The sequence below is a fragment of the Argiope bruennichi genome, chromosome 7 (genome assembly GCF_947563725.1).
Source record: "Argiope bruennichi chromosome 7, qqArgBrue1.1, whole genome shotgun sequence".
NCBI classification, from domain to species: domain Eukaryota; kingdom Metazoa; phylum Arthropoda; class Arachnida; order Araneae; family Araneidae; genus Argiope; species Argiope bruennichi.
The window spans coordinates 130,534,878-130,549,811 of NC_079157.1; positions in this window are offsets into that span (position 1 = coordinate 130,534,878).

Below are 14,934 nucleotides of genomic sequence, written 5' to 3' on the forward strand. Positions count from 1 at the left end.
AGCCATTACAATGTAAAAGTATCAATTAGTAAAATGCTTCTCTATAAAGTTTTTCTAGTTATTTACACTATGCAGAGATAAGCTTATTTTAAAATTTTCGGAAGCTTATCACAAATTTTGATATAGACATACGTTATATCCAAAACTGAGAAATGAATACTTCAGAAAAGTAATGGAATGAAATATAAGAAAGGAAAATTCTTTTATAGCAGTTGTGTGTGCTTTATGCTGGTAATGTAACATGTTTCGATTATTCATATTTATAATAGTAATGATGGCTTAGTTTTCGAGGAATAATAACACCATTTTCCGAGTTCCTAGCTAGAAAACATATTCACAGAACTGTTTCATGATTACAGAAGTATTTACAGATTGTTTAGTGATTTTCCAAGGAAAATGAGGATTGCAAATGAAACAGAAATTAACATTTTGACATTTAATTTCAAGCTACCCTCACGCTATTGCACAAACAGTCATTAGCAAAATTTTATTCTAACAATATTAGAATAAAAGTTACATATTATCAAGAAAAAAAAAACTATTTTCTTATTCCTTCATGTGCAAATAATATTTGTAACATTATAAATTAATAATCATAGATCACTGTAGCATAAGCCAAAATACATTTATGCACAGGGACCATGATTATATTGATATCTCTTCAGCAGACTATGAGAATAGGTAAAAAAAAAATTATCACATTTTGTTTAAATTCCCTTGTATTAATTATATAGTTGCCAGAAATAATGAGCCTCTATCAAGGATGTCAAATATGAGTTGCTGTCAGAACAATAATTTTAATATAAATAAAAGTCATTGTAATTATTATGTAAATATATGCTTCCTCTCTTCCTAAACTACTAGACTGAATTCAATAAAAGAAAGAATACTGTCAAATTTTCAAAGTTTTTGTTGCTTATGGAACTTGTCATAAAGCCGAGTTTTAGTGCCTCTTGTTTCAGTACTGCCATCTACGGCCAAGAGTACGTCTTAGCTCCTCATGTGTCACATCCCTTTCCACGGAGTGGACTTCATTCATGCATTTCATTCACAGATCGTAATTTGGACCTGAATCAGAGCGATCACCTCTGATCCAGTATAAAATTCAGATATTATTTACAGTAGTCGTGGTATCTGGATCCAAGCTAAAGAATAGAGCTGGTCGATGACCGAACTTCATCATCGCGATATATCGTCCAACACATATCGATAATTTTCGATATATCGTGATATCATTAGTTATTTATAACCAATATAAGTTACAAACAGCACCTCTTTACATATTGATTGATCAGAACGACTCCAAATAAAAGGAAGTTTCAATTTATATAATAAAAATATTCGCTTTCTTTTGAACAAAAATAGTTATAAAATAAATGTGTTAAAACCCTTTAGCAAAGTGTGTCAAAGCAAAGTCAGCATGTTACGATTTATAATTTTGCGTTTTTTCAATGTTATAATTTTTTAAATTTTACCCTTTTTACTACTGACGTTAGAAAAACTTGTTTCTTTCACTCTTCATAGGAAAAACTAAAATAAAAACATAATAATGCATTTAACTAGTAAAATTAAGTAGTTTTAATAAATCATGAATTCAAAATATGATGTCTTGAAAAATTAATTTTGCATATGAATTACATAAATTTTTACTCTTATTTTAATAGTATTATTGGCAGATTTCATTTAAATATGCGCTAGAATTTTAAAAATAGGCATGTTATACAACTAAAATTAATTATTCAATTTACTATTTGAAAACTCAAAAAGAGACGAAAAATAGTAATTCCGGAATGAGAGAAAATTAATATTATGGAGAGACAAGTATTATGGAGGATAAATTTATTTACGGACAAATGATGTTAATACATTAAAAATTTTAGAAAAGGTCCTGATCATGTTCAAATAAAAGAAAAATATGTTATTATATAACATTATAAATAAGAATTCAATGAAAAAATTACCAGCACTCAAGTACAACGCTATTTGTAAATTTTAAAATTATAGCCTATTATCTTTTATTTCTTAGTATTCTATCAACATTTTGGCATATTATAAAATTTGAAATGAAATAAAAAATTAAGTATGAAAAATTAAAATGAAGGAAAAAAGTATTATATAAAAAAACAGTTAAAAGACTGAAATTTCACCACTAAAATATCTACATTAAAAAATGAAAAATAATACTTTTACAAAACAATTTCTTAAGTCAATTCCATGGAAGAAGTTTTAAATCAATTCAAAATACTGTGTGTTTGAAAAAAAAAGGAAAGAAAAGAAAACTTTTAAACTGCGTAAAAATTTGAAAAAAGCGCAACATATAATCCAATCACATAAAAGTCAATTCAATTATCTTAAATAAAAAAAAATAATATATTGTATTAAAAAATATATAATGAAATTAAAAAGAAAAAGCATTTTTTTAAAGATATATAACAAGAAAAATTATACACTTTTAGAAATATAAAAGCGTATACTACAGAAAAACAAGCGGATTCTTTCCGTCCATATATAAAACACTGCCTTGGAAATTCAAAAATATTTGTAAAAGATTGCCAGGACTGATTCTCAATAGTCATGCAAATTCGATCAGTATTGAAATCTCGAAATTACGCAAAATTTGATAAGTATCGAAAATACCACATATATCGGAAATTGGATAAGCATCGAAAATGCGATAAATATCGGGGATTCGATAACTAGCGCAATTCGATATTATGAGAGTATGACTGAGAGTGAAAATGCGAGCTGGAATGAAATTGTGAGTTTAATCTGTATTAATGCTTTTTGCTTTTATTTTTGAAGATGAATATTTAGCGATTAAAGAATTATAAGGAGAATCAACGACCTTCTGATAACCGCAATTATTTTTAAAAAATAGTATCATTCGGTTAGAGAACAGTAATCAGTTTATTCCAAAATGACATGCTTAAAAACAAGTGTTTTTTTAAAATTAGAATGACAGTATTTATCGAAATATTCACAAAATTTTTGCATGAAGGTCAATAAGAGCAACAAAAGTAAACACTAACCGGTAACCAAAATGAAAACGTAAATTAGTTGTAAATATCAATTTGTTGTATCACGATTTGTCGTGAGCTGCCAAGTGAAAGCGGAAGTATAACGGAATTTCTTTTCTTAAGGTGGGTTCACACGAGGCTTTTTATTGCGCGCAATCGTTGTCTTTCTACTGTTGTCCCTCTATTGTCCCCGTGTGAACAGTTGAGACAACGTTGATGGGACAATGGCTAATAGTTGTCCCGACGGGACAACCATTTGCCATTGTCCCGTTGCAGTCACGTGATTTTCCTGAAGTAGGCGTGACCTTCTATTGCGCGCAATAATAAGCCTCGTCTGAACCCACCTTTACGCGAATACATTTCAGTTGAAATACATTGAAAATGCGAGCTGCGCATAAAATTGCGTATTTAATCTGAATTAATCCTTTTTGCTTTTATTTCTGAAGATGAATATTTAGCGATTAAACAAAGGACAGTCGACAACCTTCTGATAACCGCAATTATTTTTCCATAATGGTATCATTCAGTTAGGGAACAGAAAACGATTTATTCCAAAACGACATGCTTCAAACAAGTATTTTTATACATTAGAAAAAGACACTATGTATAGAAATATTAACAGAAATTACGTATGAAGGTGAAAAAAAACGAAGAGCAACAAAAATAAACACTAATCAATAAATGAAACAAAATCGAAAACGCAGATTAATATCGATTTATTGTATCGCGAATTATAGTGAACCATTATTCATGATCACGATACCGATAGATCGATATTTTTCGAAAATTGGCGTGAAAATAATCGATTTGTCAAAATATCGATTTTTTCGATAAATCGAAAATCTGTACAGCTCTAGTTTTGACTTGTTCACTTTTAGCAATATACTTACAATATTTGTAGATAGTGAATTTTATCTAATAAGAATATCTTGTCCACGGAAATATTCTCTGTCCTGTATTGCTTCTTGATTTGTTTTGTCACTTTAAATTTTGAAATATTTGATAATTTTTGGTTCCTTTACTCTAGAAAAGCTTTTTTTTTTTTTTTTTTTAAATATATATATATCTACGCGTATCTTAATAAATTTTTGTAATGAAACTTTTTTCTCTTTTAGATATTAAATCTAAGTAATTATTTTGAAAATCAAACTCTTTGTGTACAAATAAATGAAAAATTCTTTAACAGATTTTAATATATTAAATATTTACATTGAATTGTCTAGATGAGTTCTAGAGAATTATGTAGATGTGTTTGAGAGAAAAAAAAAAGAACAAGAGAACTCTTAAATTGTTTAAAATTTTATGATGTAGCAACAATTTTAAGAATTTGTTTACATCCAAGTTTTCTTTGCGCATTATATATATCTTTTATTAAAAAGTCATAATCATATAAAAAGTAAAAAAATAAAACTTTTGAAAAAAATCTAGTGAAATTTAAAGTGTTATAACCATTTGTAAATATCCCTTCTGTAGCCATCAAAGATTCTGAGTGTTGAAAATATGTCGATACCAAATGAACACTTACTTACAAATATGGGGGGGGGATGTTTATTTTTTCACCTTTATTTTCAATTATTATGTGTTTTTAAAGAACTTGATTTCAAGGAGCAATGGGTTTTAGAAAGTCTTTATCATGAGTTCTTTTCAAAAATGTTTCTCTTCTCAACTTATAAAAAATTTATAAAATACAAAAAAATAAAAAATTACAAAATTTTACTATAGTATTCTCCCGCAAGGGAAATAACTCTAGTTATCAACAAAAGGCTAACATAGGCAATCACAAACTACCAAAAAAATTGTATTTGTTTCGGTGTATGAATACTTATTATACACCAATAAATCCCAAAATTTCATTTTTCATATATAATTAAAACTATTCCGATTTTTTCCATGCATTCATATTTTAAAAATAATGTGTGCATGTCACTCATTTGTGTATAAAGAAAATTCGATAAAATAAGCACATCAAAATAATTTCTGTCTCATAGGAATATCTTCAATCTTCACTATAGGTAAGGCTTGAAGGGCATTTTCTTTAAGTGATTAGTGCTAAATAAGCAGTGACAAATAAATTGTCCTGGCTTTGGGGTTGTGCGTCTTCCCCGGCGTCAGGGCATCCCGGGTTCGAGTCCTAGTTCGGACATGGGTGTTCTTTACCCTGTGTTCTTTCTGTGAGGTGTGTGAAAGAGCTCCCCTGTAAAAAGGGGTCGTGCAAGCAAGTGTCGTTTTCATACGAGTTCGAAGTTCAAACTTCTGCTCTGGGGTACTCAGGTGCCTTTACCCTCAGAAGCTACTGCACAAAATTTGGCTTAAATGGCTGACTTCGCCAGCGGGCTTGCCTATGGCAAGTGCCATAAAGTAACAACAACACATTAATTTTGGACAAACACATTAATTTTCATTCCAAATTTCGTAGTTAGATGAATACACATTTGTCATCTGAGTTGATTTCGTTTGTTTTGAATACTGCCGTGGCGTATAATCGCTTGTGTTCTTTTCAGATAAATAACGGTTCGATAGCAAACTTAGAAATTTAGATGTGTCAGAAAAAAAATGCACTGAGTAAAAAAAAAAAAACTTTTTAAAGGAAACATAACTTTTTCCCCAATGGTTTAAGATGCTTGTTAGTGAGCCACAGAACTGAATATTTGTTTATGTTAGGTTTTACAGCGCAAGAGATATATCTTGCCTCTCGGCGATGAAGCGATATTTGTATTTAAAACGTCAATCGGAGGAGGTTTTTTTTCCTCTTGGGATTTTAAATATTTGTTTATAAAAGAAATTTATTTAACGTCGCATTCACTTATATCACATATACCATGCTTGCATTAGTTTTTTTTTTTAAATTAAAAATGAATCTTTCAACAACAACAAAAACTTTATTTATCAGAAATATTAACAGATTCGTAAAATAAATATCGAAATGTACCGATATACTTTTTTTTGCGTGCATTTTAATTCCAACTTATACGTCATAGACTCAATATATATATATATATATATATATATTGTAAGCATATTTACTTTATTGTATGCGAAGTACAGAGAAGGTATTGTAGTCGTCAAAAAGTTAGAACTCAAGATTTAGACGAATCTCCACATTTTAGAGCTCCCTGTACTCCAAAAACAAATACTTTCAAAACATTCGTCTGAAAAAAATAGCTCAAAAACGTTTTAAATTAGATGGATGATCTTTGATATATGATGTGTACATCAAATTTGTAGATTTCTACCACATTTTGAACAAAATCTATTCGGAGGAAGTCCATCTGTCCGGCCGTTCGAACATAAATAAACAAGATTACTACAAAATGAAGAGAGCCAGATAGATAAAATTCAGCACACACATTTCGCATTTATAGTATATTGTATTCAGTATACAAATTTTGAGCCAAATCCATGAAAGAATGGATCATCTGTCGATCGGTACTTTCAAAATTATAATGATTACTATTGATAACTCAAAATTATAAAGATTTAAATGTACCAAATTTGGTATGCGATTTCGTGACTGCATCTGTAGTTGTGTGTCAGTTTGATTTTAATCGGTTTTAAAGCACAAATTCACTTTTATTAGAGAGTTTGGAAAGCGTTGGGGAGATGACTACCGCTGGTGTTTGCTGAGAGCGGCACCAAGGAGCAATGATTTACTAATTATTACGTTTAGATATTTTCATCTAAGTAAAATGATGGATGATTTGATTTCAATAGACAGAGTAGTGACTACAAACAACTGCCAGCTGTCGGTCTCTGAAGACGATGACACGAGTTATCTCGCAATCCGATCGTGCTAGATGCGAAAAAGCGTGGTCTATGAAGAATGAATACAAAAAGAATCTGATCCCTGCAACAGCCCGCTGTCACAAAGCTTTTCAGCCGCGGTTAATGCAAAGGTGCGTGCGTGGAATACAATTCTTCTCTTGGCACCTTCATCTTGTTCGTCGCCCCATTTCATCAGAACTTCACTCATCAGCCATTTTAAGCCATGGTTTAACATCTCTTGTTTTGTAGCGCCATCTCATGTGCCAGAGCCCTTTTAACACGGCGGACTTCATTCATACATTTCATTCACAGATCGTAATTTAGATCTGAATTAGAGAAAGATCACATCTGATCCAGTACCCCCCAGTAATATTGTCTCGACATGGAGGACTTTGTGGACTTTATGGTTTGTGCGTGCACCTGCCACATGTACACGGAGAGTCTTCGGCCGGCGGGGTCGAACTCACAACCAAAGGAATGTAAATCCAACGACATACTAACCAGGTTATCCCGGCCTTATCGCTGTCTCTTAAGCATATTATTTGTCCGACGTAAAAATCACATGGGGTGAAATCAGGTGAATAAAATGGTTGTGGAAGAATATGATGCCTTGGTGGACATCAGGAAGGATCTGTTAGCAGGCGGTTTACAATGAGGGAGTAACCACTACATGCCTTTGACATGAACTATTGCATGTCTGTTATCAGGTTTAGATTAGGTATCAGCATGTTAGTCCCGTTTTAAAACAACACTAGGGCTATTTTGAAACGGAACTCATAATTTTGAACCGCGGTCAGATGACGAGGATGATACCTGAGCTTACAGAAGAGTGTGTATAGACAGAATGATAGAAAAAAAAAAGAGAGAATATCAAAGAAGACGTTGCTTAGTTTCGGCTTAGAATCAGTTCCAGTCATCAGAATTCCTTTCACATTTCTTGTATCATCATCAGAACCTTCTTAAGATAAATAAGGGTCAAACATCCTTTTTACATCTTTGCAAAAAACTAAAATCATCACTGCGATTATCTTTCTTCACTTATTAATAGTTGGCTCCAGATAAATTATTTTTTAATTACATAGAAAGATAAAAACGGAGATAAATAATAGCTACAAACATAACACGAATGACACTTGCTGACTCGCATGCACACACGCACGAATCTGACACGTTACTACGCATTTTAGCAGCAATAATTCATCACGAGTGTCGTTCGTTCTTCTGCGCGAAGGTTTAACTTTTATGTAAATAGTTTTAAGCAACAAATTTCAACATACAGAAAGAGCAAAACGCTTAATTGCAGATCATTTCCTGGAAAACTAATTTCAGCATATCGAATATAAAAATTTAAAAGTAATTTGAGATTTGACAGTAGTTTAAAAAATAATTTGAAAAACTTGAAAGCAATTTTAAATAAAATAGTAAAAAAAAAGTGACGAAACTTATTTTTTAACACAATCTAAATAGAACTTAATAGTTTTTAAATAACAAATTCTATTATCTAGAATTTTTAAAATTCTAGATGAAATTTGGAATTTTTAATTATGAAGCTCCATATTTTATTCTGAATTATAAAATGAGACAAAATAAAACTTGCAAATGGTAATTAAAAATGTTACTCGAATAATGCTACAAAATGAATTAAAACAATATTCGATTTTAAATTGAATAATTTCATCTACATGGCATTTATAATTAAATAAACGAACAAAATTGAATTACTTCTCAAATATTACAAAAAGAAATCACGAGGTTCAGGGCTCTTAGGCAGCTGCCTATTTCGCCAATTTAACAATCCGGCATGTCTCATACAACTTTGATGTCAGAAGAACTCACTCCATTTTATTTGACTCCACATCAACGGAAACTGCACTACATCGAATTCGATTATTATTAGAAAAATATAGTAAAAAATGTCTGTTATAATTGATTAAGAAGTAAAATAATAGATTATATAGTTTCATTAGAGCAAATGCAAAAATAACAAAATGAAAGAAGATTTTATTTTTGTGTGTGTGTGTTACTACTCGTGTATTTGGAACTGATATAATAAAAACAAGTAATTTTCAGCAGCAAATATAAAAACATTTGTTGGTCGCTAAAATGAATATGGGCATGTGAAATAAGGATAAAAGAAAAAAAAAAAAAAAAAAAAAATCACGAATTTCTTTCCTAGAAGGGAAATGAATGAATTTATTATTATTTAGGAAATCCTAGGGCAAACAGCGAAATTGCTTTTGAAGTAAACTTGGTGAATTATCTCCTGCGTAAGAAAGACGTAAAATGAGCAATTTCACTTCCTGTGGTTACCTTCCGTGCCAGCGCTCACGTCCTTCACCGAGGTTCTTTTTCTTATGTCGAAAAGCAAAGGAGGGCGTCGGACGATGCGTTGACGTGAAGAGGCGATGATGAGTTATGCACTCGTTGATGTCCGAGCCGAGTTATCGAGTCCTCATCATCAATTCGTCTTCTCATTAAACTTTGAACTTGCGCTACCTCCATCTTTGGCGATTTATCGCTCCTTCAGGCGCTGTAGCATTTAAGTTTCTTGGTTTCTTTTTTTCAAATATACGTTGTAGCAATCTAATTGAATTTTCAATAAACTCAGGAGATCGCTTACTGTAAAAGACAAAGGTGGATTTTCTATTAAGCTGACTAGGCAGCTTCCGTTAGGCCAAATGGGGTTCACAGGTACGTCGAATAATAAAAGCTATTAGCCTAATTGAGAACTAAATTTGTTTAAAATATGAATTTTAAAATATAAGGTATATGTACACTTTAAATTATTAAATTATTTGAAATTAATTAAATAATTCATAATTACCTTTTTATGACATATTGGTTTACCAATTATGCTTTAAGTAGTTATATTATATTCGATTGCACAGGTCCTGTTAAATAGTAAGTTTTAATAAAACATTTTTAAAAAGTTTGTCTTTCGGCGTCCTGGCTTAGGGGTAGCGCGTCTTCCCCGTGCTCTGGGCGTCTCGGGTTTGAGTCCTGGTTTTGGCATAGTTGTTCTTTATCCTGTGTTCTATCTGTGAGGTGTGTAAAAAGGGGCTGTGCAAGTGAGTGTCATCTTCATATGAGCTAAAGTCAAACTTCTGCCCTCGGGTGCACAGGGGTCTTTACCCTCAGAAGCTATTGCACAAAAACTCGGCTTAAAACCACTGGCAGTCGTCAGTGGGCTTGTATAACAAGTGCCATAAGTAGCAAAAGTTTCTATTTTTAAAATAATTTTTCATAAAAATGAAATGCTTATATTTATAAGTAACGACATCATGACTAATAATGATGGTTCATTTTTCAAGAATTTTATTTTTTGGCAATTTTTTTCCATGAGTTACATATTTAAAAAAATAAATAAAGGCATTTTTACGAAATTACTAAAATAAAAAATAAACTAAAATGAATCATTAATATATTGATGGAATTAAAAATACATTGAAATGTGAAGCTAAATTGACAAGTTGTTAAAAGAGGGATGTGCCTTTTCCAGGGCCACCACTGATGGAGAGTGTAATGCTTTTATGACTGACTGCTTGATTGGACGCATTGATTGACAATGATTTCCCAAATGCAATTTACATCTGTAATTGTATTGTTGGAAAAAATTCATCGCACATAAATAGACGCCTTCTTATAGCTCTTATGAAGAATTTCATTTTCATGTCTTATCAATTAATTTTTAAAAAATATAATAAAATTCATACGCATATCACAGACAGGGAAAGAAAAATTAATTAAAGGAAAATTAGTCAAAGATTGGTTTGAAATAATCTCAATTTAAGTTTGGAAGCATGACGCCATGTCAGAAATATTAAAAATAAAATTTTAAAGAGAAATTCGAAAAGTAAAATTTCAATTTTTGAAATTGTTAAGGAATTTTTTTTATTATACTAGAATTAAAAAAAAAACATTCTTTTGAGACAAAAGCAGCGCTAAACAATCGCTTGTTATATTAACGTCCCGTTTTAAAGCAACACTAGGGCTATTTCGGAACGAACCTCGTCATTTGGAGCCGCTGTCATATGACGAGGAGGACATCTGAGCTGGAGCCCCTTCTCAAAGCTTCCACACCACACCAGCGTGAGGACATTTGGTCCTGACAGATTTAACGTGCACCAGATTCGCTTACACGACGGTTTTTTGGCGGAATCGGGTCTCGAACCTGAAGCTCTCCCCTTCCGAAGCCAAGACCTTACCACCAGGTCACCGCGGTCACTTTCTTTGCTTGGAATAAATAGATGTTAAAGCAAGAAATCCTAGTATTACAAATAAATTTTTCATGAATAGTTTAATAAGCATTTTATCCTTAAGAATAGGCTACAGGTATGATTATTATTTTATTAAAATCACCCCAAATGTAATATAAGAAGTATTAAGAACGACTCAAAGATAAATATTCCGAAAGTCGTAAATTTCAAATTCTAGTAATTTAATTTTGCTGATAATTGGATGAACAAAATACCATTAATTATCAAGACAATTTTTAATGTTATCATGTTCGCATACCAGATACAATACGATTCAGATAGCATGAAATTTTGCGTCACTTTCGTAGGAGAGAATACATTTTAAAATGGAATATTTCCTCTGTCAAATTCAAACATTTGATTTTCTAACCAGATCATAGGCTGAATATTCATCTAATTAACATGCATTTCAACGGTCATTATGGCCGATATTCCGATCAGAGAGTTAAATATAAAAGTAAGTTCCTACTTCACAATTTTAGATAAATCTTACACTTTCTGACGTTAATAAAATTCCTGCGACTAAATCTTTCAAATTCAAGATATATGTTCTTTTTTTTTTTGAAGTGTGAGGAATCGAATGCAAGTGTAATAGTTGAAAGCTCAGTAGTTACCACGATGTGCAAAAACTAAGTTCATTGAAAATTTAGAGACGTTGTCTTTAATACAATAAACATTATTGATTTTGTTTTTACTCAACCTTGCCATTAAAGTGACCTGGTGAGCTTCCTCCCCAATAAATCTGATTTGGAATTTCTGAGACCTTGAAATGATCATTAATCGAGTCAGCACTAAGGTACTTAGTAATTAAATAACCCAAACTCTCCGACTCTCTACAATATTTCATATAGCCTTTAAAGAGGAGAGTTGATAATCGAAACTCCTCGACTCTTCAATATTTGAAAATAGCCGTAAAAAGGGAGAATTGATAATTCAAACTCTCTGACTCTCCACAATATTTTAAAATAATCTTAAAAAGGGATAATTGATAATCCAAACTTTCCGAATCTCCACAATATTTTAAAATAGCCGTAAAAAGGGAGAATTGATAATCCAAATTCTTCGACTCTTCAATATTTTAAAACAGCCAAAAAGGGAGAATTGATAATTCAAACTCTCCACGCTATTTTAAAATAGCCATAAAAGGGGAGAGTCGATAGACTAAATCTTTCTTCGGAGTTTCTACAAAAAGTATTGAGCCCTTTCAAATACAGTTTTTAATTCATTGTTTGGATCTGATTTTATTTTCTTAGTCATCTTCTAACTAGTTTGTTGTTGTTGTTGTCATGTGACAAGTGCAATAAAAATAAGGAGAAAAAAAAGAGGGGGAGAAGGGGGGCAATTAGATTGGGCCGAAAGCATGCAGTATAGCCTTGGCTACTTCTTCAGTTTCATTGGAATAAAGAACATCCCTGTTGCAGTCAATGTCTATTTTGAAGAGGGCTGAAATAATGGAATGGCAACTAGAAATATGCTCCAGATCCAGTTGCACGTCTGGACAATGTCTGCATTCGTCACAGAGTCTGGAACCATCAGTGTGATCCTCATGCCCCTCAGGTGTCTTGCAATTGTGGTTGTGATGTCTTTTTTATAATTTAGATTTGTCAGAGAGAATTTCTTTCGATTGGCACAGAGCCTTTGTCTTGCCACGACATTAGCATCCAGAGCAGTAGCAGATAGAGGATCCACTGCTTTGACCTCCTTGGCAAGATTGTCTGCCTGCTCGTTTCCCTCAATGTCCATGTGGACTGGGATCCATTGCAATGTGCACAACTACTTAATTCCCACAATAGATAACATAAGAACTTCCCTCGGGGGAATCTGTAACCCCTAGAGGCGCGTCCCCAGGTGGGGATGCTACCTTTGGTTCCTCCATTGGGTGGTAGGATGGAAATAAGCCAAGGAGGGCTACTGGGTGATAAGGAACTCAAGTGCACCAATGAGAAAATTAGAGGTGGCGATTTGATGGAAATAAAATGCGGGATTTTTGTTTTGAGAAGATCAGTGAGAGCCGTTTAAAGAGTTCCTATCACAAAGCGTTTAAATTTATTTTTGTGTAGATTAAAAACTTTCTCCTTAAAGCACATTTTTTGATTTATTTTATATTAGCTTTATTTTGTCTGAATATATTTACTAGTAGCTCGACGAACCATTTCTAGAACATTAATAATAATAAATCGCAATTCCATTCACTAGCTATGCGCAGCAATGGTGTAATGGCCTGAAATTCGAAGGATGGTTTGTTTAAATTGCGCTGCCGCCATCAGACAATAAGTAAAAGGAACGATTTCTATGCTATATACTTTAGTATTATATATACAAGGTGTTATCGAATTCGACCGACAAATGAAGAGAAGTGATAGTAGGTACCAAGAGGATAAAAAATCACCATGCAACATAGGGTCCTAAACGACGTTTAGTAGGCAAAAATTGCAAAAATCCAAGTCCAAGGGTGTCCAAGAATCTGAGAACTATAAAAAATTAATCAAAAGATAACAAATCATGTTTCAACTACAAATTTTTTTGAAGTGGAAGTACATTCTTAAAATTTTTTTTTTCATGTAGGTAACATGCGGTTTGACGATTCAGGAGTTCGTACATTATTGAAAATAATAAAGTAGTTTGAATATTACCTGCAAAAATATTAAAACTTGAAGAAAAATAAAGCATGAAAATGTAAGGAACTTCATACTCTTTAATTTGATACAAGCATTTAATATCAAAACTGAAGAGTTTTTTAGATATTCAAGAGAAACTAAAATGGGTACCAGAAAACACGAATTGGTGTCTGTTGATCGAAAGCAATATCTCTACCGATATCTGCTGAAAGTGTTGCCAAATTCGAAAGATCAATTCAGAAAGGTGATTGTAGACATTAATGTGATGTAAAATTGCCATAAAACATAGGGTCGCAGGTGACGTTTATTCGGAGAAAATCGCAAAAACAGATATCGAAAAGACAATGAGCGTGACTAAGAAAATGGCACCATGAATGGGAGGATTAGGAACAAGGTAGTCGAGAAGAAGAAGCCTTCTCATATGGAAATTTTCCGAGCGTGCTAGAAAAATAAAAATAAAAGCTGTGAACAAGTATTAATTAATGAGCATTCTAGAATCGATGGTCGTTAAACTTCATTTGCAAACAAAATGTGAGGTTTCACATTTCACATGGTTTCAAATGTGAAACGAAATGTGAGGTTTCACAATATGCGGTTATCCATTTAATTTATAGCCGAGTGGATGGCAATGGACGCCTAGCACAAAGAATGTACCAAGAGCAATATCCGAGGAGGCGTTGTCCGCCCCATACCACCTTTGCAAACATCGACCGATGGCTGCGGGAGACAGAATTCTTCAAAATAACGAGGCCAAGTTTAAAACAAGAATGCAGTTTGCGCACACGTGACACAAAAACAGAGTTTTGCAGCGCTATGACGAAACCCCATTAATAAGCGCACGATCAGTTGCAACTGAGCTTTGTATTTGGCATGAAACGGCAGGGTTACGCATGCTGAAAACATGAACCTTTTCCACTTACATAAAGCTCAACTCCTATGCGATGATGAGGTCGGCTGGAGTTCGGACGCTGTATGCTTGATTCCACATAGGAAGACGCACACTTTCCTGCAAGTTTTATTTTCAAATGAAGCCTGCTTTACGAGAGAAGGCATCTTTAACAAGCACAATGCGCATATTTCGTCATCTGAAAATTCCCACATCACTCTCTTGTCGGATAAGTTTAATATTAGCATCTGAGCAGGGATTCGCAGAAAGCATCTGTTGGGAGCGTAACTTCTGCCCGAAACTGCAGGGAATAGGGACACCAGAATATGTGATTAATGCATGAAGGGGCATCAGCCCATTTTTCAATTGCAGTGCATATTATCTCGATGTTATAT